We start from the raw sequence: 24,397 nt of genomic DNA, 5'->3' as shown, positions 1-24,397 counted from the left end.
TTGAAGTTTTTGATAAACTTTCTTTAAACCCACACAAAACCAACATCGATGTCCAAACAAGACCTCCCGATTAATATCCGAGAGGTGCCAAGTCGGGCAAATGAAAGCCGAGAATAATACACTGAACCCCAGCAAAGAAGAGGATCATAAACCGGAAATGAATTGATAGTCAAAAAGAATTTCCGAAAGAGAGAGTCATATCGGCAGCACTCCAATCCCCCGCTGGAAAATAAAATGAGAGAGTCTTATCGGTGAAAACCTTCATAGGCACCATAAGGCGATGAAAGATGAGAGAAATAAAATGAGAGAGTCTTATCGGTGAAAACCTTCACAGGCACCATAAGGCGACGAGAGCTGAGAGAAAGGAGAGAGTCTTATTGGTGAAAACCCCTCGAAGGGCACTATAAGGCGACAAGATAGATTGGCAAAAAGGCTCCGCGTTTGCGAATAGGTGGACACCTATTTATTCCCGGCAAGTGAGGCCACCAGGAATATTGATTGATACAAATAGACTGGGTCGATTAATCCGTAATGCACGACATGATCGTTGGGACCGGACCTACCATACAGATAAGTTCTTTCCTTTTCTTCTCCCCCAACATTTGTTCATAAAGATTTTTCTCTTTTTTCTATCTTTTTTCATTTCTTTGTCTAAAAAGACTTTTTCCAGAAATTTGTTTTGAAAAGGATTTTTCAGAGCTTACTACCAAGGGCTAAAATGGGACAAGGCAAAATGCCAATGGGACAGGCCAAAGCCGGGACAATAAGACAAAAGGAGTTTGTTGCAAGACCAAATGACAAACTGGCCTAGAACGTTAAGGGGAACATGAAGAAAAGCGGAAAACGACGGTTGAGGGACTCTTGGACCATGTTCCAAGAAGATCCCCAGCAGAACTTCGACAGATCGCGGACCAAGGTCCGAGGTAGTCAAACACCACAGAAAGGGGGAAGGAGGCAGAGAGAATTAATCCGCCGCAAGATAACCCCAACAGTCTTATCCTCAATAATGTTATCCCCAGGTGATAACATTTTACGCCCTGCATTGCTAGGAGAAAATAAACTTTTAAGGGAGTAGTTTTGGAGTTGAAGAGGACTCCCACAGCATGTTTTGAAACAAAAGAGAGGGGAAGGGATAAATGGAAAACCATCCCCAGCAGAAATACCATCCCCAGCAGACATATCATCCCCAACAAACAACTTTATCCCCAACCAGTTTTGGGAGCGCAGAGCAAGGGAAAGGGAAAGGAAAATCATCCCCCAGCAGGAGTGACGCGATCACTCACCATGTTAAACCTAACAAGATTCTCTTTGATTTCTATAGGAAAATAAAGGTTGATGATGGCAGAAATACACGCCACAAGGAAGGTCACCAAAACCGGGGCAGAAAATTTTCTGCCGTTGTCAAAAATATTTCTCGGAGGAACGAGGAAACAAATTCCAATATTTTTATGTCTTAGTTAAATAGGCGCCCACCTGTATAATGAGAGAAATATTTTATGTCGTAGTTAAATAGGCACCCACCTGTATAATGAGAGGAATATTTTATGTCTTTGTTAAATAGGCGCCCACCTGTATAATGAGAGGAATATTTTATGTCTTAGTTAAATAGGCGCCCACCTGTATAATGAGAAGAATATTTTATGTCTTAGTTAAATAGGCGCCCACCTGTATAATGAGAGGAATATTTTATGTCTTAGTTAAATAGGCGCCCACCTGTATAATGAGAGGAATATTTTATGTCTTAGTTAAATAGGCGCCCACCTGTATAATGAGAGGAATATTTTATGTCTTAGTTAAATAGGCACCCACCTGTATAATGAGAGGAATATTTTATGTCTTAGTTAAATAGGCGCCCATCTGTATAATGAGAGGAATAGTTTTATGTTTTAAGTTAAATAGGCTCCCACCTGTATAATGAGAGGAATATTTTCATGTCTTAGTTAAATAGGCGCCCACCTGTATAATGAGAGGAATATTTTTATGTCTTAGTTAAATAGGCGCTCACCTGTATAATGAGAGGAATACTTTTATGCTTTAGATAAATAGGCGCCCACCTGTATAATGAGAGGAATATTTTCATGTCTTAGTTAAATAGGCGCCCACCTGTATAATGAGAGGAATACTTGTCGTAGTTAAATAGGCGCCCACCTGTATAATGAGAGGAATGCTTTTATGCTTTAGTTAAATAGGCGCCCACCTGTATAATGAGAGGAATATTTTCATGTCTTAGTTAAATAGGCGTCCACCTGTATAATGAGAGGAATGCTTTTATGCTTTAGTTAAATAGGCGCCCACCTGTATAATGAGAGGAATATTTTCATGTCTTAGTTAAATAGGCGCCCACATGTATAATGAGAGGAATACTTTTATGCTTTAGTTAAATAGGCGCCCACATGTATAATGAGAGGAATACTTTTATGCTTTAGTTAAATAGGCGCTCACCTGTATAATGAGAGGAATATTTTTATGTCTTAGTTAAATAGGCGTTCACCTGTATAATGAGAGGAATATTTTTATGATTTAGTTAACTAGGTCGCCCACCTGTATAACGAGAGGAATACGTTTCAGTCTTTACATTTCATGTCTCAGACGCCCACCTGTATAACGAGAGGAATACTTTTCAGTCTTATACTGCAGATCTTGAAATCAGTAACCCACCGGAAGGCAGAGGGTTACCACAGGAATCCCTAGCAGTAAACAATAAAAATCCCCAGCACCGGAAAGCAGAAGGTTGCAACAAGAGGTCCCAGCACAAATTCAAGCGCATGAGTCAAAAGGAAAAGACGCATCTTGAAAGAAGCGGCATGTGAACATTAAATTATGCCCAGCACCACAAATCTGATGAAGAAAGTCGTATCCCTAGAGGAACCACCGAAAAGCTTAATGAAGGAAGCCATATCCCCAGCGGACCGAACAAAATGAGGAAAACTGGTATTCAAAAAGGCAAAAGGCCAGTGTCATCTCCAAATTCACGGAAGACAAGAACCGGAAGAAACACAAGCCGACAAGAAAGCAAGGCAACAAGAACAAGTTGAAGATAGATGAGATCTTATGATCCGTAGTCTAGCCTAGCTTCTTGTTTTCTTTTAAGCACGGTGTAACAAGTAGATCGGTAAGCAGTGATAACAGCATGCAACAACAATAACATTGCAGTCCCATGGTAGTCCCAGCTACCAAAACTTCCCGAACTAAATTAACTTGATTCCCTTTTTAGCCAGGGATATGTAGGAACCTTTGAAGCAAAGGTTCGGTTAAATCTTTTTCAAAAAATGCTTCACACAGAGTATTCCAACGGGCAAAAATCGCTCGTATCCGCTCACTTTATCTTTGCACGAAAGCTCTTTGTGTTTTCGGACAAAGAGGGGCAGCTGTGAGCACATGATTTTTGCTTCACGGAAACTACTCCAAAAGAAATCGAAAAATAAATAAAACAAGTTACCTTCGGGTACAATTTTGAGAATTTGCGTGACATTTTGATAATTGTTTTGTCCGTAAAGGCTCGCCTTGCTATAGTTAAAAAAAATACAAAAATACATGTTGCATGCATTTAGAAATTAGTGGTGCATTTACGAATTAATTAACCATAATTTGGTTAAAAGAAAATCACAAAAAAATATGCACGCGTATTTCTTGTCATTGTGTGATTTTAGTTTTAATTATAGGTGTTAAACAACATATGTGTAATTTTTGATTGTAGAAATTATTTAGGATTTTTTTTTTTAATTTTGATAATTATAAGAAAAAAAGGAAAATGGGTGAAAAATGAAGGAAATCGGGATTGGGCCACCCTAGGTGGACCCAAATCCAGGTCCAAAGCAACCCCATACCCGGTCCAATTTGGTCAAGCTTCCTGACGCCTCAAACGGCGTCGTTTTCCTCCTTTTAATCGGAGCCGTTGGATTAAATCAATCCAACGGCCAGGATCTCATCTCCCTTACCCATTCCCTGAACCCGACCCCTTGCCTGGATTCGAACTGACCCCCCTACTTAACCAAACGACACCGTATTGATAAGCTCCCCTAATCCTGGCCATCGATCTTGATTTATCCAGCAGCCAAGATTAAACCACCCACCCCATATATAAGGCCAATCTGTTACCCCACACCCCAAACAAACCCCCCCCTCACACACTGTTCACCTTCGTCCCAGAACTCCCCCTCTCAAACCCTAGCCGCCTTAGGATTCCCCCACCATAAACCCGACCACCCGGCCTCAGATGGCTACCAAAATAACACCCCTGATGCACCTAACCACCCTGAACACGAATCTACTAACCGTTTACCTTGAATCAACCCTGCAGCTTCTCGAATCTTCAATCGAAGATTCGAGAAAAAATCGGATCTACACCCAGCGACCCCAAACTCATACCACAACACCTCCTGACCTACCTCATACCCTAAACGTTGTTGGTTTCGTTCGAGTCTGACTAGAACTGAACGAATCCCAAATTAGACCACCAAGAACCCTAAAAAAGACCAAAAGTGGAGGTCTGTCTGAATTGAAAGACGATATGGGGTCTAATAGACCTTAGTCGAAGTGTTCTTAGTTGAGAACACTCGATTAAGGTCCATTCGACCCCAAAAATGGTCGAGTCCAAGTTCAAGCCTGGTTCATTTTGTTTTGAGCTCCCAAGATAAGTTTCCGTGTCTTTTCTGTCAGTGTTTGAATTTCTAGTTGTGTTTGTCAGCATGTCTAGCTAATTTGATGATTCTTTCTGTCATTTTCTTTCAGCTCTTGTCCATCCTCAAGTAGACTTCTTATTTAGTTAATTCTTTTGTTTGTTTGTTAATCTATTAAGATGAACTGTGTGTGTGCGACTTGATTAAAATCATCCAATAGTTAGTTGGTTGTTATCACTCTGTCCTTATGTTTTAGTGAATCACTCTATCCTTATGTTTTAGTCTGTTTGTTGTTATCCACTGTGTGCATATAGTCGATTGAATAAGTGTCGTCAACAGGTCACTTGAAAACTAGAATATCAGGAGTTTGCTCCTTTCAATGTGATTACTAGCCTGTTCCTCTTACCTATGGTGAGACTCGTATCAATGGGCCTGTTGCAGTGGTTCTTCGATCTTAGTTTGCATCCTCAACTGCCTATTGGATCAATTGGTTTTGAGTTGGTCAAGATTGGCTCCCAATATGACCAACTCATACCATTTGATTGACACCCTTGTTTGATTGTGTTTGAATCATTGGCTGAACTTAGGCAGAGAGTTGGGTATAGCTGTAGAAATCTAACAGACCAACCTAAAACCAGTATTGAGTTTAAGTTGATTAGTTAGTAATCAGTGTTAGGCTTAAGCTGATTAGCTAATAGTCAGTGATTATTATCTAAATTCAGAGGGGCTTATATACTGACTGTTAAGGGTTAGGGTAATACTGTAATATGCAAGGGTTAAGGGGTAGTTTTGGGAGTTTAGTAACATGTTAACAGGCTGTTAAAGTTGGGGTCTGCCAGGGGTCATTCATTAAACTTATTTTAATGATAATGGGGAACAAAACAACAAGCATGGGAATTAAGTGAATATTATAATACACCCATGACTCTTGGTTAAAACAAATAGGACAAGCATGGGGAACAATATAGTGGGGATCAATAAAAGACACTTAGGCATGGGAATTAAAGGGGTATGGGCAGGAAAAGGCTGAAGGGTTCAAGGCAGCCTGGGGCTTGCCTGTATTTTGCCTATAAATAGGCTCATTTAAGGTAAAGTTCGGGGTGAGAAAAATCAGAAATTAAGGTTAGACATCAGAGTTTAAGAGGGTTAGAAAAATCAGAAATCAGAGGCTCGACAATTTTTAAGTGTTGAGAGTTAAAAGAGTGCTGGATTTCTGAACATAACAAGCAGAAGTCATTGTGTTTTTGCACCTGTTTTCTTTCTCTGTTTGGCCTGTCTTTGTTGGTGCACTGCTGGGTTTTCAGCTTAGTTTTTCTTGGTTTCCCTGCTGGTACAACATTGTTTCAGCTGGGTATTTTGGGTTTGTCTGAAAGTTCACTGGATTTCTGTTTGGTTTAAATCTGTTGTTGGTTTCTCTACTGGGTATTATTGGATTTTGCTTTACTAGGCCTGCTGTTAATAACAAAAATCTGACTGCTGGGTTGTTGCTGCTGATTGCTGTCTTTGTGTTGCTGCTTTTCTGTTGCTGCTGTTGCTGTGTGTGTACTACTGATGCACTGATCTTCTTCTTCTTTTGCTTTCCTATACCAGGTACAAGACTGATACACTGTCAATGTAAGCTGAAATTTGAAGCATGAATACAAAGAAAATTGGAAGAGTTGAAGTTGTTCGAATTAGCTTTAGAAATGTATTGAAAATAGGTTGTCTGCATGATAGTTTACTTTCCCTAATAGAACTAGGTGGTTAGCTGTGATGTAATTGAACTTTTATACATATCATTTAGTTGGAAAACTCTATGTGTTGCTTGTAATTGAAAGGGATTAATGTTGTAGTAGCCATGTTCTATTAGTTCATTATTGTTTTGTCAAGAAGCATGTTAGGTACCCAATAGTTCCTTCTTTAAACAAATGGCCTGTTTTAAGTTGGTAGGAATATGGCTTGATTAAGGCAAGCAGTACATCGCATTTCAGCCCCCCCCCCCATTTTTATATGTCAAACATGTATCAAATAAGTTGAATAGGCCCAATTGCAATAAGGGTGGCCCAGGCCGAGTTTAAACGTTATGCACATTGGGGCTGGGCCCGTAATGTCTAAACGACTGCCCATATACGCGCTCAAATCGGATTTTGCAAATCATATTCGAAACCCGACTATAACTAACTTGTAAGCATGTAAATAAAGTTGAACTGTTCTTCTTCTTTCATTATTAGAGACGAACTCAATAGAAAACATAGCCACTATAGGACGACCTTCTAAATAAAGTGAGACGAGCCTCGCCAAATAAAACGCATAGATTGCGGGGCCCTCACAAAAAAATATATGTATTAAGTACTTAGAATTCGGGATAGGCCGCTTAGCGAACTCCACGGCCCTACCCCAAAATAACAACACGCTAGTTCTTTAGGACGCGTCTTAATTAACCTTATTTTTCTTAAATTCGGGTGCACATTTATGTGACCCAAATCCAAATCTCAGCGGAATTGAAATGTGTCTCTAACCACGGGTGCATTGATTGTGACGTGGTTTGAGATGCGTGTCCATGACGTTGCAAATCCCTTTAAAACAGAAGAATGAGATGAGCTTCGCCGAATAAAAATACAAAAATTGTGGGGCCCTCAGTAAATATTTTCTTTTAAAAAATGTTTAGACTTCGGGATGGACCGTTTAGTAAAATTTCACGGCCCTACCCAAAAGTAAATGATACGCTAGTCGCTATAGGCGCGCCTTTAATAATTTAATTTTCTTAAGTTCGGGTGCACATTTATGTGACCCAAATCCAAATCTCAACGGAGTCAAAATGTGTCGACGACCACGGGTACATTGATTGTGATGCGGTTCGAGATACATTTTCACAACGTTGCAATTCCCCGTAAAATAATAATAAATAATAATGAAAGCGGTAAAGAATTAAAATCTGCACATAAGTTCATATTCGTATAAAAATCAGATAATCAAGCCGAACATGACAGTTGAGCGACCGTGCTAGAACCACGGAATTCGGGAATGCCTAACACCTTCTCCCAGGTTAACAGAATTCCTTATCCGGATTTCTGGTTCGCGGACTGTAATACAGAGTCATTCTTTTCCTCGATTCGGGATTAAAATTGGTGACTTGGGACACCCTAAATCTCCCAAGTGGCGACTCTGAAATAAACAAACAAATCCCGTTTCGATTGTCCTTTAATTAGAAAAACTCCTTCACCCCTCGCGGGGGCGGAAAAAGGAGGTATGACACTTTGGACTTCCCTTTGCCAAGTCCTATATGTGTTTAAATTATCTAAAACTCTCCTTTCTTTACATATAGATGTGTAAGCTATCCAAACCCGTTTACTTTCGTTATCTAAACTTCCTTGATCATATATGCGTTTATATAAGATAAACTACTTTATTTGTAAAATATGTGCTAAGACAGTTTTCTTGTTAATTGACTAATTCATATAGTTCAAGTTCAGGACCCACCGTTGTGGACCACGAGGGGTGCTAACACCTATCCCTCAAGGTTATTTCGAGCCTTTACCCTAATCTTTGGTAACGTAAACTAGTTATATGAGTTGATCGCTCTAGGTTCCCTAACGCACCATAATCCGTTAGGTGACGACTCTTCAAAGACCTAATTCCCAAAAGGAAACGAGTTGTTCCCCATGAATTTCAAAACTCAGAGTCCGCAAAGGAAAAAGGGGGCTCGATAGCATGGCGACTCTGCTGGGGATGTTTTAGGCTCTTACCATAACGAACTTAGTTTTTGTGAATTATTCTAAGCATGCTTCATCACGTGTACCCTTTTCCCCTTTATCTGGATTTAATTGCTTATTTATGATTTCCTTTATTTTTCTGAAACTAACTTGTCTCTTTATTTTCTTTTTCCGTAACTGTCTTTCAATTATTTAAATACTGTGTTTATTATTTTTTATGTGCAAATACTTGACAATATGCTATTTATTATTGCATAAATCCTACTCAACATCATATTCCACTCGTGCGTAATCAATCCTATAGCAACGCTTAATGAGTTGTGATCTTCCTATATATCACCCTTTAAATTCGGAAAGGCATATTTGCGGTAAAACTAGTCGATTAGCAGTGCGTTCGATGGTTTCGTGCCTTTCCTCCTCAAGTTGTCCGCTTGAGGGTCCCAGTCTAGACCTCTGTAGCATCCTTACTCTGATTAATTGTGCATGCATCATGGTCAAACCTAGCCAGCTTAATATGTTGTCCACATAATAACCCTTTAAGACAAGCCTCGTCCAAAAGTCCATTGGGTTTTCCACAAATCCCAACAGTCGTAATCATGATTGTGTGCATTAATTTGGATAAATAAGTGCCAATATGCTAATCATTACTATATAAATAGACGAACCTGGAGAGGGAAAGGGCCTAACTATCTTTTGTTTTGCATAAAATGAGGCACTAAGTCCTTAGATTCGGTATGGTCGGTAGCATACCTCCACTTTTGATAGATTAGTGGAGGGACCTTCCCTCAAGTGACCAGAATCATGTGAAAAGAGTCGTATGGAATTTGCCATCACTATTGGATCTTCAACCAAACAAGATGCTAATCGAGGTTGTTGCTCTATTTTGGGATAAGGAAAGGGCTGTGTTCCATTTTGGAGGCATAGAAATGACTCCTTTTCTAGAAGAAATAGGGGGATTTGCTGGGTTACCTTGGGATAGCCCTGGTCTGCTAGCACCTGAAAATCGCACCACTAGAGGGTTCCTTAAGATGATGGGGCTGAAGAAAAATGATTATTTAGAGTACCTAAAAAACTCCTATGCACCTTTTCACTTCCTTTATGAAAGATACTGTCACAACAGCTCTTACCGTATTTTAGATGATGAGTTCTCAATCAATCCTTGGGCTGGGTTCATCGTAGGGTCTTCGTGTTCATTGTGTGCTTCTTGGGCATGCTAGTATTTCCAATCGAAGGGGATAGAATCCATATTAGGCTGGCCATGGTGGCCAAAACTATGATGGATGGGATCGAGGGGCAGACATACACTATTGTCTTGCAGACATATACCGGGCCATAGAACGATGCCAAAAGGGGTTCAAATTCTTTGAGGGTTGCAACTTGATGTTACAAGTCTAGCTGTTAGAACATCTCCAAAGGGGCCAATACCGCCAAGAGTTTCCACCAAGACCGTGGAATGACCACATAGGCATCCATAACCCTAAGAGAATGACTTACATTCTGGACATGTTTGCTCAACCTAAGGATGCTATAGGATGAGTGCAGTTTCTCAACAAGTTAACTGAGGAATAGGTTCAGTGGATGTTCAAGTGGTTCCCCACCGACGAGTTCATCATCAGATCCACAGACGTCCCATATTGGGTGTTAATTGGATTAAGGGGGATATACCCTTATGCTACCCTCAGGGTTACGAGACAAGCAGGTATGAGATAGGTCTTACCACTGGTCACTAACATGAGTCATTTCAGAGCCGATTTCCAGGGTGACACCATCCCATATAAGAATGAAGCACAACATATGTGGACTTTGAAGATTATTGTGGAGAAGGATACCATCAAGCCGGACCAATATCATGCGGGCCACTCATTATTTTTCCCCTCATTCTATCAGGATTCTTTGAGCCAAGGGTTGGTCCAGGAAATAGGGTCATAGATGAGTTTGCCGAAGTAGAGGTGAAGTACAACAAGCTGCGAAAAAGAGTTCGAGAGTTTGATGCTGAGCATATGGCGCAGCATAAAGCCGATATGGAAATAATTAACGAGTGGAAAGAAAGAGATGTTAAATCCAGCGAAAGGCTGGAATATCTGGAGTACAGCTTGATGGAATTAGAGGGGAAGATAAGAAAAAGTGTCACCGACTGTCAGAATGTTGAAGGAAATGAAGGAGGGCATTTGGCAAGGGCATTCCTACTGCTAAACCTGCGTGAGCTGGGGGAGTTGATCGACAACAGCATCCGATTTGGAGAGGGTCCTTCTGGGACTAAGTAGATTAGATTTACTTGCTTTCCTTTTAAATGTAATAAAGCCAAGTGCCATTAGCAACATTATCTTATTTAGTGTCATTTTGGGGCGTTTATTTTTTTACATTAATGAAATGAGGCAATTATTGGCACTGAATTTCTCCAAATTTATTTATCGCTAGGCCTACCTCGGGCACAACGAGGTTCCCAAATTATGATGCGAATTTACATTCCCGCAATATGCGTTTAAATACTACAAACATTTCAGAACCCTTACTGACTTGTTTACCTTTCGTTTTTCTTTATTCTTTATTACTATCCCCTAAGGTTGGTTCGCACATAGTGGCATCATCAGCGTATCACACCAGATCTAGAGGCATCTACCTCCTCCTTCTCTAAGTAATACAAAGAGTAAAGGAAAAGCTAAAATGGACGACTTAAGTGGTATTCGAAAGAAAAATGCAGAAAATGCAGAAACTTCAGATGGTCAGAGTACTCCGGCACCAAATGATTTAGTTTTAAGGTTAGAACAAAAGATACTGGAGCTACAAGAAGAACTTGAGTAGGTTCGCAACTTGGCAAACCTATCCCTCACCTTGAATGTCCCCGACATCAACCAACAAAACACAAAGAACCCAACACCTCCCCAAAACACACAAAACTAACATCCATAAAACCCTCCTACACCGCATCAATATGCAAACCAACCTCAAAATCTCAATCCCTTACCGGTACCAACTCTGACACAATATCACCATCAACCAATTCAGTACCCACCAACCACCACTTATCACACTCCCCAAAACACACCACAACCCATTTCCGATCCTTAAAACACAACCAATGACCATCACTACACCCAAGCTCCTGGCACTCACCAAAACAACCCTATATACATGGAAATCGTACCTCACTCTATTCAACTAACCTCCTATACATGAGAATCCGCTGAGAAGGACCTGCTCATCAAGAACATGGCTGAGGAACTCTAGAAATTAATAAGTCGGGTTCAGGGTGTCGAAGGAGGCAAAAGGATAGAAGGTTTGAACTATGAAGACTTATGCATACAGCCGGATGTAGAACTACTTGAGGGTTACAAACCTCCCAAGTTCGAGATGTTTGATGGTACAGGTGATCCCAGGGTTCATCGAGGACCTACTATGACAAGCTTGTCGAGGTCGGAAAGGAAGAAAAGATCCGGATGAAACTCTTTATGAGGAATCTTACTGGAGATGCTTTGTCCTGGTACATCAGCCAAGACCCTAAGGAATGGTCTAACTGGGTGAGTATGGCATCATATTTCATGGAACAATTCAGGTTCAACACAGAAAATGCACCAGATGTTTTCTACATTCAAAACCTCAAGAAGAAGCCCAACAAGGCTTTTCACGAGTATGCTACCCGTTGGAGGTCATAAGTATCCAAGGTCAGACCATTTTGGACGAGGAACAGATGAATAAGTTCTTTGTCAGAGCATAGGATCCGCAATATTATGAAATATTGATGGTTATTGAAAACCATAAATTCTCTGATATCGTCAAACTTGGGGAAAGAATCGAAGAAGGCATTAAAATTGGGATGGTAACAAACTTTGAGGCATTACAGGACACAAACAAGGCAATACAATCAGGCAGCATATCAAAGAAGAAAGACATTAGGGCAGTATGGTGGCTTAGGGCCCGAAATCTCCACTCACATATCAAACACCTCCACCCACATATCAAGTACCCCCACCTACATACCAAGCATCACCACCTACATATCAACCCTCATCTCCTAGATATTCCCAACCAGTCACTGTCTATTATACCTATAATTCCCAACCATCTCATTTCTAGTCACCTCCAACTCGCCAAAATTATCCAAGACCACAACCCAATTTTGAACGCAAGCCACCCAAACAATACACCACTATTGCTGAACCCATAGACCAGCTGTATGAAAGGTTGAAATCCACTGGTTATGTCACCCCTTGTTCCTGCTGTGGCATTAGAGAATCCATCCCAATGGGTCAACCCAAACAAAACCTGTGCATACCATTCTGGTATGAAGGGGCACACCACTGACAAGCACCGAACGTTGAAAGATAAAACCAGACAATGATTGACAACAAGGTCATACAGGCGAAAGAAGTTGCACCCAATGTCCGCAACAACCCTCTCCCGGATCATAGGGATGGTGGGATACATGTGATAGAGATAGACAAAGACTGGGATCTTGAGGGGTCAACTAGGCTTATTCGAGAGGGAGATGACTTTAAACCCTCAGTAACACTTACTCCTATCGTAGTACAGACTCAGTCACCAATCGAGATTAAGGTAGCTGCATCGGTTCCATTTGAGGTTGAGGTAGCTCCACCTGCGGCCACCCCTATTCCATTTGAAGTGGAAGTGGCCAGACCTTTCACGGTGAAAGCATCAACCACACCCCCTTTCAATTCAAAAGCAATACCCTGGGATTACGTTGCAAAGCTAGGTGAAAAAAAAAGGCAAAGATAGAGGAATCCAATGTTGCACAAGGAATGACTAGGACCGGAAGAATCTATAAATCCGAACACTTGGGAGGACCAAGTAAGGATGCCAATACCAAGCAGCCTGTCATTGAAACAGGGCCAGATGACCTTTGGAGGAAAGTACAAGTAAGGGAATATTCTGTCACTGATCATTTGAACAAAACCCCAGTTTAGATATCCATCCTGTCACTATTGCAAAATTCAGAGGCTCACAAGAACGCTTTGATGAAGGTGTTTAGTGAAGCTTATATACCCAACAATATCACCGGCGGAGAAATGGCTAACATGGTAGGGCAGGTGTTGGAAAGTCATAAAATAATCTTCCACGAGGATGAACTACCGCCTGAAAGATTGAATCACAACCGAGTATTGCATATCACGGTGCAATTTGAAGACAAATTCATTGACAGGTTCCTGATTGATGGGGGTTCAAGCCTCGACATTTGTCTGTTGGATACTCTATAAAGATTGGGCAAAGACTTTCATAGAATACAGGCAGGAAGAATGAACGTGAAAGCTTTCGACGGGTCTCAAAGGGCCACGATTGGGGAGATTAATATTTGCCTGCAGATGAGGCCAACATGGTTCGATGTTGAATTCCAGGTGCTCCACATATCAGCCTTATACAATCTTTTGTTGGGCCGACCTTGGATACATGCCACTGGGGCTGTGGCTTCCACACTACATCAAGCCGTGAAATTTGAGTGGAACCATCAGGAGGTGATAATTCACGGAGACGGGAGTAACCCCATTTACACCATTCAAACTATCTCGATTATCGGGAACAGAAGAAGGCTAGAAGGGGAAACCTATCATCACATCGAACTTGTCAATGCCATTGAGAAAGACAAATGGTGGAGTAACAAAATAGAAAGCAAGAGGCTTTGGAACAATCTCCAAGGCATCACCAAACCGATACAGCTAAAACATCATGGTACTACCTTCGGGCTTGGATACCAATATACATGGCAAGAGTATAATGATTGGTCACCTCTGTGGTGTGGACCTTATTACCCTCTCGAGCAACCAGTGCCATTCTGGATCAGGCTTTTCACCAAGCTGATACAATATGGGGAACTGCAAAAGAAGAAGTATTAGCTAGGTTGAGGAATGTGTTCCTAGAAGACGAAGATATGGATTGCAGTGCAATAATTGAGGAGGAGGAGGAAGAAGGCCTCACTATTCAGACTGTGGAAAAGGGAATTGTTCTAAGGAACTAGACCGTCACACCGTCCCGGGCCTGCCGAATCCTTGGGTAGCTAGGTAGATTTTATTTCTATAGCCATTCTAGGCATCTAAGATTTTCAATAATTTTGTTTTAAAGTATTACTCATTTCAAAATAAATGCTCGATTCATCGAGCCGTACTTGTTTGGATGTTTTCCAGTTTTAATCAAATGCATTGCTCTTTATTATTCATTATTGTCTTCGACACTTTTTCTTTCTACAGCGTTATTATTACTTTTCCTGATGAACAGGTGACTGTGACATGTAATGAAGCAACACAATATAAGGATAGTGATTCGAATAAAGAAGATGAAATACTTGAGGAAGTTGTCAAGGAGGTTGAAAACTTTGAAAATAAGCCTAAGTACAACCTGGACGAAACTGAAGCAGTAAACTTGGGGGACGCCGAGACCGTCAAGGAGACTCGCATCAGCATTCACTTATCACCAACAGAGAAAGAAAAGTATATTCATTTCTTAAAGGAATACAAGGACATCTTCACATGGTCATATGATGAAATGACTGGTTTGATCACGTCCATAGTGGCTCATAAGTTGCCTACTAATCCCATGTGTCCGACAGTGAAGCAGAAACTCAGAAAATTCAAACCAGATATGAGCCTGAAAATCAAGGAGGAGTTTACTAAGCAGATCAAAGCCAAAGTCCTCAGGGTGGTTGAGTACCCAACCTAGTTAGCCAACATTGTACCAGTCCCGAAGAAAGATGGGAAAGTCTTAGTAGGCATTGACTATCGAGACTTAAACATAGAAAGTCCCAAGGATGACTTTCCATTGCCAAACATATACATCCTGATTGCAATTGCGCCAAGCATGAACTCCAATCCTTTGTAGATTGCTTCGGCGGGTTATCACCAGATCTGGATGGATGAAGAAGATACAGAGAAAACCGCTTTTATTATAACATAGGGGGTATACTGCTACAAGATGATTTCATTTGGTCTAAAGAATGCTGGGGCTACCTACATGAGATCCATGACAACCATTTTCCATGATATGATACATAAAGAAATAGAGGTGTATGTGAACGATGTCATTATCAAATCTAAAAGGGCCGCAGATCAAATAGAAGACTTGAGAAAGTTCTTTGACAGGTTAAGGAGGTACAACTTAAAACTGAACCCCGCAAAGTGTGCATTTAGGGTTTCCGCAGGAAAGTTACTGGGATTCATTGTCAGTCGTCGATGGATCGAGCTAGAACCATCTAAAGTTAAGGCTATTCAAGAGTTACCACCGCCTAGGAGCATAAAGGGCGTGATGAGCTTCCTAGGACGTATCAACTATATCAGTCGCTTCATATCACATTCCACAGTCATATGTGAACCCATCTTCAAGATGCTGAGGAAAGATGCCGAGACAAGCTGGACCGAGGATTGTTAGAAAGTTTTCGACAAAATCAAGGAGTACCTGTCCACACCACCAGTATTTGTCCCGCCAGAGCTAGGACGGCCTTTGCTACTCTATCTATCTGTATTGGATGGAGCCTTAGGATGTGTTCTGGGACAACATGACGAGACAGGGAGAAAGGAGCAAGGCATATACTACCTAAGTAAAAAATTCATACCTTATGAAGGACGATACTCTCTGTTGGAACGCACTTGATGTGCTTTGACCTGGATGGCCCAGAAGTTGAGGCATTACTTCTGTACCTATAACACATACCTCATATCCAAGATAGACCCCTGAAGTACATATTTCAGAAACCTATGCCGATTGGGAAGTTAGACAAGTGGCAGATACTGTTAAGTGATTTTGATATCGTCTATGTAACTCAAAAGGCGGTCAAAGGATAGGCATTGGCATACCATCTTGCTGAAAATCCTGTGGGGGGGAGAATACGAACCCTTGAAAATGTATTTTCTTAATGAGGAGGTGTCATTCGTAGGAGAGGACATTACCGAAACATATGACGGTTGGAGGATGTTCTTCGATGGAACTGCAAATTTCAAAGGAGTAGGCATTGGAGCATTTTTGGTATCAGAAACAGGTCAACATTATCCGGTATCTGCTAAACTCAGATTTCCCTGCACTAACAATATGGCAGAGTATGAATCCTGCATACTAGAACTCAACATGGCGATTGACATGAATATTCAGGAGCTGCTAGTAATCGATGATTCAAATTTGCTTGTGCACCAGGTACAAGAAGAGTGGGCCACCAAGGATTCTAAGATATTGTCGTATTTGCACCACGTACAGGAATTAAGAAAAAGGTTCACAAAGATAGAGTTTTGGCATATTCCCAGAATTCAAAATGAGTTTGTCGATGCATTGGCCACCTTATCATCCATGATACAACATCCGGATAAGAATTTCATTGATCCCATCCTAGTGAGAATCCATAGTCAATTGGCTTATTGTTCCTACATTGAGGAAGAGATGGATGGAAAACCTTGGTTCCATGACATCAAGGAGTATTTAGCAAAAGGCGAATACCCAGAGCATGCAAACCACACTAAAAAAACTCATACTCCGAAGATTGTCCAATCACTTTTTCCACAACGGAAGAAACTTGTACAGAATGACTCCTGATTTGGGATTGCTAAGATATGTCGACGCAAAAGAGGCTTCTAAACTACTTGAGGAGATACATGCTGGGACATGTGGCCCACATATGAATGGTTTTGTCTTGGCCAAGAAGATACTTAGGGCCAGTTACTTTTGGATGACCATGGAGACAGATTGCGTCCAGTATGTCCGCAAATGCTACCAATGTCAAGTGCATGCCGATATGAGAAAAGTGCCGCCAAGTGAGCTCAATGCAACAAGCTCACCTTGGTCATTCGCCACCTGGGGAATGGATGTCATCGGTCCTATCGAGCCTACCGCTTCAAATTGGCACAGGTTTATTCTGGTAGCCATTGACTACTTCACAAAATGGGTAGAGGCTGCATCCTACAAAGTTGTGACCAAGAAAGTCGTCACAAACTTTGTCAAGGATCGCATTGTTTGATGATTCGGAGTTCCCGAGTCTATTATCACTGATAATGCCACCAATCTCAATAGTGATCTGATGAAATCCATGTGTAAAACTTTCAAAATCAAGCATAAGAACTCCACAACATACAGACCTCAGATGAACAGAGCCATAGAAGCCGCCAATAAAAACATCAAGAAGATACTAAGGAAGATGGTAGAAAACCACAAGTAATGGCACGAGAATCTACCCTTTGCTTTGTTGGGATACCACACTACAGTTCGTACATTGACCGAGGCAACTCCCTACATGCTGGTTTATGGTACCGAAGCTGTCATCCCGACTGAGGTAGAGGTTCCTTCTTTAAGGATCATACAGAAAGCCGAACTCAGTAATGCAGAATGGATAAGGAGCTGTTATGAACAATTGGCCCTTATAGATGGAAAAAGAATGAATGCAGTATGTCATGGTCAGCTTTATCAGAATAAAATGTCCAAAGCTTTCAACAAAAGGGTCAAACCAAGGCAATTTGCACCAGGACAGCTGATGTTAAAGAAGATCTTCCCACATCAAGATGAAACCAAAGGGAAATTATCTCCCAACTGGCAAGGTCCTTACATGATTCACAGGGTGATAACTGGAGGAGTGCTCATACTTGTAGAAATGGACGGACAAATTTGGCCAAACAAATTAATTCAGATGAAGTCAAAAGATATTATGCTTAGATGTTTCATATTCACATGATGTAATTGAACTACGCTTGACCTGATTCCCGTTTAAGAGGGAATACGTAGGCAGCCATGTGGGTTCGGTCATATTTTAATAAATTTCCATTCCCCCCCTAGATCAGAAACTGGAATAGAATTTTGAGGAGGACCCTCAAAATTTCGAAGCAAGTCCAGCCGATGCCAACATATGCCAGACAGTCAGAAATCGGTTAAGAAATTGGGGCAGAATTTTGAGAAGGACTCTCAAAATTCCAAAGAAGGTTCAACAAGTCTCACTACTCGCAAACGGCCGAAGTATCATCTACCGAACTGGGGCAGAATTTTGAGGAAGGCCCTCAAAATTCTAACATGAGAAAGGTGCAGTGTCTCTGAAATGTGCTACAGTCACTAGTTCATCTAAAATTATGTGATATTTCAATATGCTTCTAAATGACTCTATTTTTATCAATAATTGCATATTTTTAAAAACTCTATTTCCGTAACAGTCAGGTGTTACCCAGGGAAAATCAAACGAGGCCTCCAGAACGGAGCATAGCAAGGCTAGCAAACAAAGGCACGAACCAACCTCCCCTTATGAACTTACAATTTTTCTGTGAGTGCATGCACATCTAACATAGCGATAGCATTCGCAAACATATATTCACGAAGTAAAATCACTATTGAATAGGTCACCAAACACTGAACGTATCCCCAGCTAAGAAACATTCTACCCTTATTTGCTCTTTGCATGGGACTAAGCCCTATCCCGCATCCTTCATGAGGCTAATCCCTGCCTCCATATTTGCATGAGGCTAATCCCTGCCTCCATATTTGAATGAGGCTAATCCCTGCCTCCATATTTTCTTGAGGCTAATCCCTTCCTCCATATTTTCATGAGGCTAATCCCTGCCTCCATATTTGCATGAGGCTAATCCTTGCCTCCATATTTGGTTGAGGCTAATCCCTGCCTCCATATTCACATGAGGCTAATCCATGTCTCCATATTCGCATGAGGCTAATCCCTGCCTCCATATTTGCATGAGGCTAAGCACTACCTCCATATTTGCATGAGGCTAATCCATGCCTCCATATTTTCATAAGGCTAATCCATGCCTCCATATTTGCATAAGTCTAAGCACTGCCTTCCATTTGCATGAGGCTAATCCCTTCCTTAATATTTGCATGAGACTAATCTCTACCTCCATATTTGCATGAGGCTAATCCCTGCCTCCATATTTGCATGAGGCTAATCCCTACCTCTATATTTGCATGAGGCTAATCCCTACCTCCATATTTGCATAAGGCTAAGCACTGCCTTCCATTTGCATCGAACTAAGCATTGTCCCTCCTTGCATAAATGTTGCTCTATTCTTGTACTATCTATTTGCTCTTCTATCGGGCTAAGCTTTGCCCTCCATTTCATAAGACTAAGCCTTGTCTTGTCAACATCTTATTATTACATCTCATGGGCTGAAATATCGCCAATCTGTCCAAAGGCGTCATAGTCTAATGGCATCATCCTCATAGCCGGAAGACACTATGCCATGGCCTGAGGATCACTCAAATTTGCATATCATTATTGGAAGGCGTCATGGTTCGGAGGCACCATCTTCATGGCCCGAGAACATCATTTCATGGCTTGCAAATCCCTCACTAAACATTTCATGGCCCAGGATATCATGGTCTGAGGACGTCATCCTTAACTGTCCAAACACAACTTTCATGGTCCAAAAGGGAATCTGTATCATGTTTAAATTTTCGCACAAATACATGTTCGTAGAATTTCTTTATATGTAGGTAACCAGTAAGAAACCGCTATCCCAGCAGGACCAACCTCACTCCAGTTCATTTAACTATCTCAAACTTGACCATTCACCATAATTATTCTTTTACCTATCCCGAAATCTCGTGTCAATTCTTGTAAATGACTTCATTGGTATATTCCGCCGATGGATCTGGAACTACACATAGCCTGATTCCCGTAAAACCAGGTATATGTAGGCAGCTCAAAGACCCGAGTCTGGTCTCTCTCTTTCAAAACATCCCATTCGGTCAAAATCGACCATCATTTCTTTACCCGGAAAACTCTTTCAGCCTACCCGGGTAAAGAGGGGCAGCATACCCAATTTTTCTCTATAACATTTTTGAAATGCATATATACCTTTAAAACTATGTATTAGTATCAGTGGGTATTTTCCCATAATTTTTACATTTTTAAATTAATTTATCTCAATATTTTCTTCATATAAATAATTGTAAAATTGCATCACAAATGAATTTTAGAACATATCGTGATTTAATATTACTATTATGGTCATATTGAGTCCATATTATTTCATAAATATCCAGATTGGCACCTTTTGGCTATAATTGCAATAACTTCGCAATTATAGCCCATGCGTACATTTTTATATTATTCTACTAGAAATTAGTCCTTTGTATTTTAAATACTAAATAACTATTTTTAAAACATTTCTATGCATGAAATTTATTTTTTTAAATTAGTAATTATTTTATAAATTATTTTTTAATCAATTGTTTGGGGTAATTAACAAATAGCCTTTTTATTTCAATTTTAGCCTAAAATTTACTAGCCCAATACCTTATAAAAGCAGCCCAAAACTCCCTTAGGCCTAATCTGCATGCCTCGACCCAATAGCCCCATTTAATCGTGTCCGTTGATCATTTTGATCAACGGTCCACGATTAAACTTACCATATTAACCCAAACGACCCCCTAAACCCTTTCATTTCTTCTCATTTCCGCCGTCCTATGATGTTTCTTTGTCGTCTTAGGCCTATATTGGCCTCCTTCTTGCTATGGTATCTCCATTTCTTGGACTCTTGAGGAGATTCTCAGAGGACCTAGGCGGTCTGTTTACACCTTAGGGTTTTCTTGCCTATTTCAGGCCTTTTGGCTCGACCTTGAGTAAGATCTTTCTCATTTTTCCATGGATTCCTAAGTCTATGCTCGTCTTTGTTGCTTTTCTAAAAACCCTAATTTTTATCCTTTGACTTTCTTAGATTTGTCCAAATCTGAGATGAATCGAACCTATCTCACATGTTTTTTTGAAAGTTTTATGGTTTTTCAATGGATTCTCCGTTTTTCCTAAAACTAGGGTTTACTGAAAATCATCTTCTCTAAAATCTTTCCGACTTTGATGTTTAATCTTCTGTTCATAGTGCTTCTGACCAATTTATGTTGAGTTTGCCTTAACCTAGTCGATTTACGCTAAAGCCCTAATTTTCTCATATTGTGCTTTGATTCTGAGTTTGACTGTGTTACTTGTGCATTGTTTCGTTCTATGCTTTGATTCTCAATATTTCTCCTTAGTCTAATTTAAACGTCTTGTTTTTACCCTAGTTCATCTCTATAGGGTTTCTGGTTCGATTTCTCGACTGATTTTAGTGTGTTTATGAAATTGTATTTTAAACTATTTGTCTATTTGTGGAAACCTATATTTTTCTCCCTTAAATCAGTACTGTTTTGAATTTTTGATTCACTGATTGGCTTTGTTAAAAACTATGTGCTGATTCTTGATTTCCTTTATTTGTGACCTTATTTAGTTTTCTTACCTTATTTGATCAACTGTGATATTTACTGATTCTTCACTAATTGTTGCCTTAATCGAACCTCTGTCTGTTTACCCCTAATTTCTCACTTGATTTTCTTTCCTTAAATGTATTCTATTTTTTACCGTTAGGTAATTACCCTTAATTAAGGGAAAACTACACTAATTTTATGTGTAATTGATTTTGTGGCATCCTTAATTGCTGAATGACTGGTCTCCTTTAGCTTATTCTTTTTGCTCTTAACTACTATATATACTCTCCTCTATTCTCACTTCTAGGACACGAATATTGGCTCAAAAACACACTTTCACTTAAAAGCTCTTTGTTCTTCTATGTTACTTGCAATCTTCACTGATCTACACAGTTGTAAGCCAAGGCTAGCTATTGCAAAACATTTGCTCTATACTCTGTGTTTTCTCTCCTAACTGGTATGTCATAATTCAATTTCAAAGTCTAAAACTCTATGTGTTTCATTACTGTTTTAGTTCATTGATTATGAGTTCCAATACTGTTCGTATTCACTATCTTGTTTGCCCAATATGTAACTAGCATGTCTAAACTACATTGCCTAATTACTGTTTCACCTAGAATGTTTGAGTTTTATTCTATTAGAATCTGTGATTAGTATGTCCAATCCACAATAATCTACCTACTGCTTTATCTAGCATGCCTCAACATGTTTTGTTCTATATGTGTTAGCATATCTATACTAGGAATACTTGCGTAGTGTTATCTAGTATGTTCATTTGGATCCCTGCTTATTCTACTTGGCTGATGAGATCATACTAAGTTGTCTAGTATCTCAAAATAACTCTGGTTGTGTGCTTAACCTATCTAGTGTTAATATGTTTTCCACATGGTTTTCTATGATCTTTTCTCTATGTCTCAATCACTTACCCTATAGCTAACCTATTAATTTTGTAGAATCTTTGAGAATTATGTGCACCATGTTGTTATGTGCTCCACTATATATTGATGTGTATTCTATGTGTCCCCAACCCCTCTATCCCTGCTTGAAATCTTTTTGCCAAGTGTTTTGAATCTGGTTGTTCTGTGATTTCTGTTGGCTGGTTTCAAAGAGTGTTTTAACACCTTTCTCAAACATGTTTATTTTCAGAAAACCTTTTCACTCCTAGAGTCATTTCTGTATTGTTTTCGTATCAAAACTTCTCAAAACTATGTCAAGCACTTTCACTTTACTTTTATGTCAATGGGTTCTGCCCCTCCAGTCTGTGTACTGCCTTGGGATCCTCTTGAGATTCCTTTGAACTCCGGCACATTGGGGTTGACCCTTCCACACTACACATATTTAGTCCATATTATGAAAATTCTGGGTGTGAGTACTGCCCGGGATCCTTGAGATCCTTAGGGAACTCTGACACACCTAGACACCAAATTGGCTATGAAATCCTTGGCATTTGAGACTATACTGAAGGCCTGGTACTCCTAGGTTTGCTTTGGGCCTACTTCAGGCTCCCTATAGTTTAATTTTATATTTCATTTATGCAATTCACTCAGTTATTGGTCTGTAATAATTATTTGTAAACAAAATATTGGGGTAACTAGTAAAACGGGAGGGTAGTTGTATGATACTGTGGGTAAAACTGGGTAGAAAACATGTTATAGGTTTTATATCCTGCAATTTGTATTAGAATCTATGTTCTAGGATGGATGTGTTCATTTGCATTTAAACCATGATAATCTTGTGCATCAGATAACCTGTTTTTAGGACCTTCATGTTTATGGTTTCAGCATACTACATGCCATATATCGCTACTCCAACTTTGATTTTGCATAAGTACTTTCACTTAGAGATCCTGCTATTAGGTTAATAATTGTGCCTTAATAAAATAGTCATCTCTTGTATGCATTAGATACCATATTTTCTATGAACTCTATTTGCACTTGTTTGAATCATGTTTATTCCAATCACTATCTACAAAAGGGTTAAACACCCCACACATAGACATCATATCTCTAAATTCAAGTTGATATAAAATATCTGTTATAATTTATATCACCTAGATCAGCATGCTCATAGGTTTAACAATTTCAACTACTCAAACAGTTCCTGTAATCATGATTACGTATAGTCCCCATGCCTAGGCAAGCCTTAGGTGACAAATGTCCTTATATAAAATTAGTAACTGCATTTCAATTGTGTATAAACTATTTAAGTCTCATAGGTTTAAAACCAGTAAGCAAATTGACTTGGACCCTGCCATTGAGTTCTGAAATATCGTTGCAAGATCTGTGTATTAATGTTCACCTAGATATTCTGTCCTAGGATTCTTTCTATAAATTATTTGAATTTGTGTTTTAGACGTGATGTTTATTTGCCTATATACATGTGGAGGTAAACATGAGCCTTTTAACTGCTTTTTTTTCTATTTTCTTGTCCTACATGTTATTTGTTTGTTGCCTAGATTTTTAACTTTTAAATACCTTAGGTTTGTCTAGAACTACCCAGATTTAGAGGTCCTAGGTTCCTCCAGGACCATAAGGAAGGGACGGGTAACAACAGTTACTCAAACTCGCTTATATAACCATTAAGGCTGGGGTAATGTGTAGTAGAAGGATATGATGACCTACACGCTAATGTCACGTGTAGCCCCTCTAGTTGAGGAGGATTACCGGACATTGCATAGATTGATCCTGTAGGCTAATCAACTTAGGACTTCCCTTTCCCAATTCCTATATGTGTTTAAATTATCTAAAACTCCCCTCTCTTTATATATACATGTGTAAGCTGTCCAAATCCCTTTACTTTTGTTATCTAAACTTCCTTGATCATATATGCGTTTATATAGGGGAAACTACTTTATTTGCAAAATATGTGCTAAGACTGTTTACTTGTTAATTGACTAATTCACATAGTTCAAGTTCTACCGGGACCCAC

Source organism: Nicotiana sylvestris, chromosome 9 (genome assembly GCF_000393655.2).
Source record: "Nicotiana sylvestris chromosome 9, ASM39365v2, whole genome shotgun sequence".
In the NCBI taxonomy this organism is placed as follows: Eukaryota; Viridiplantae; Streptophyta; class Magnoliopsida; order Solanales; family Solanaceae; genus Nicotiana; species Nicotiana sylvestris.
The sequence above is the reverse complement of the archived record's forward strand: the minus strand, read 5'-3'. Positions refer to the sequence as shown.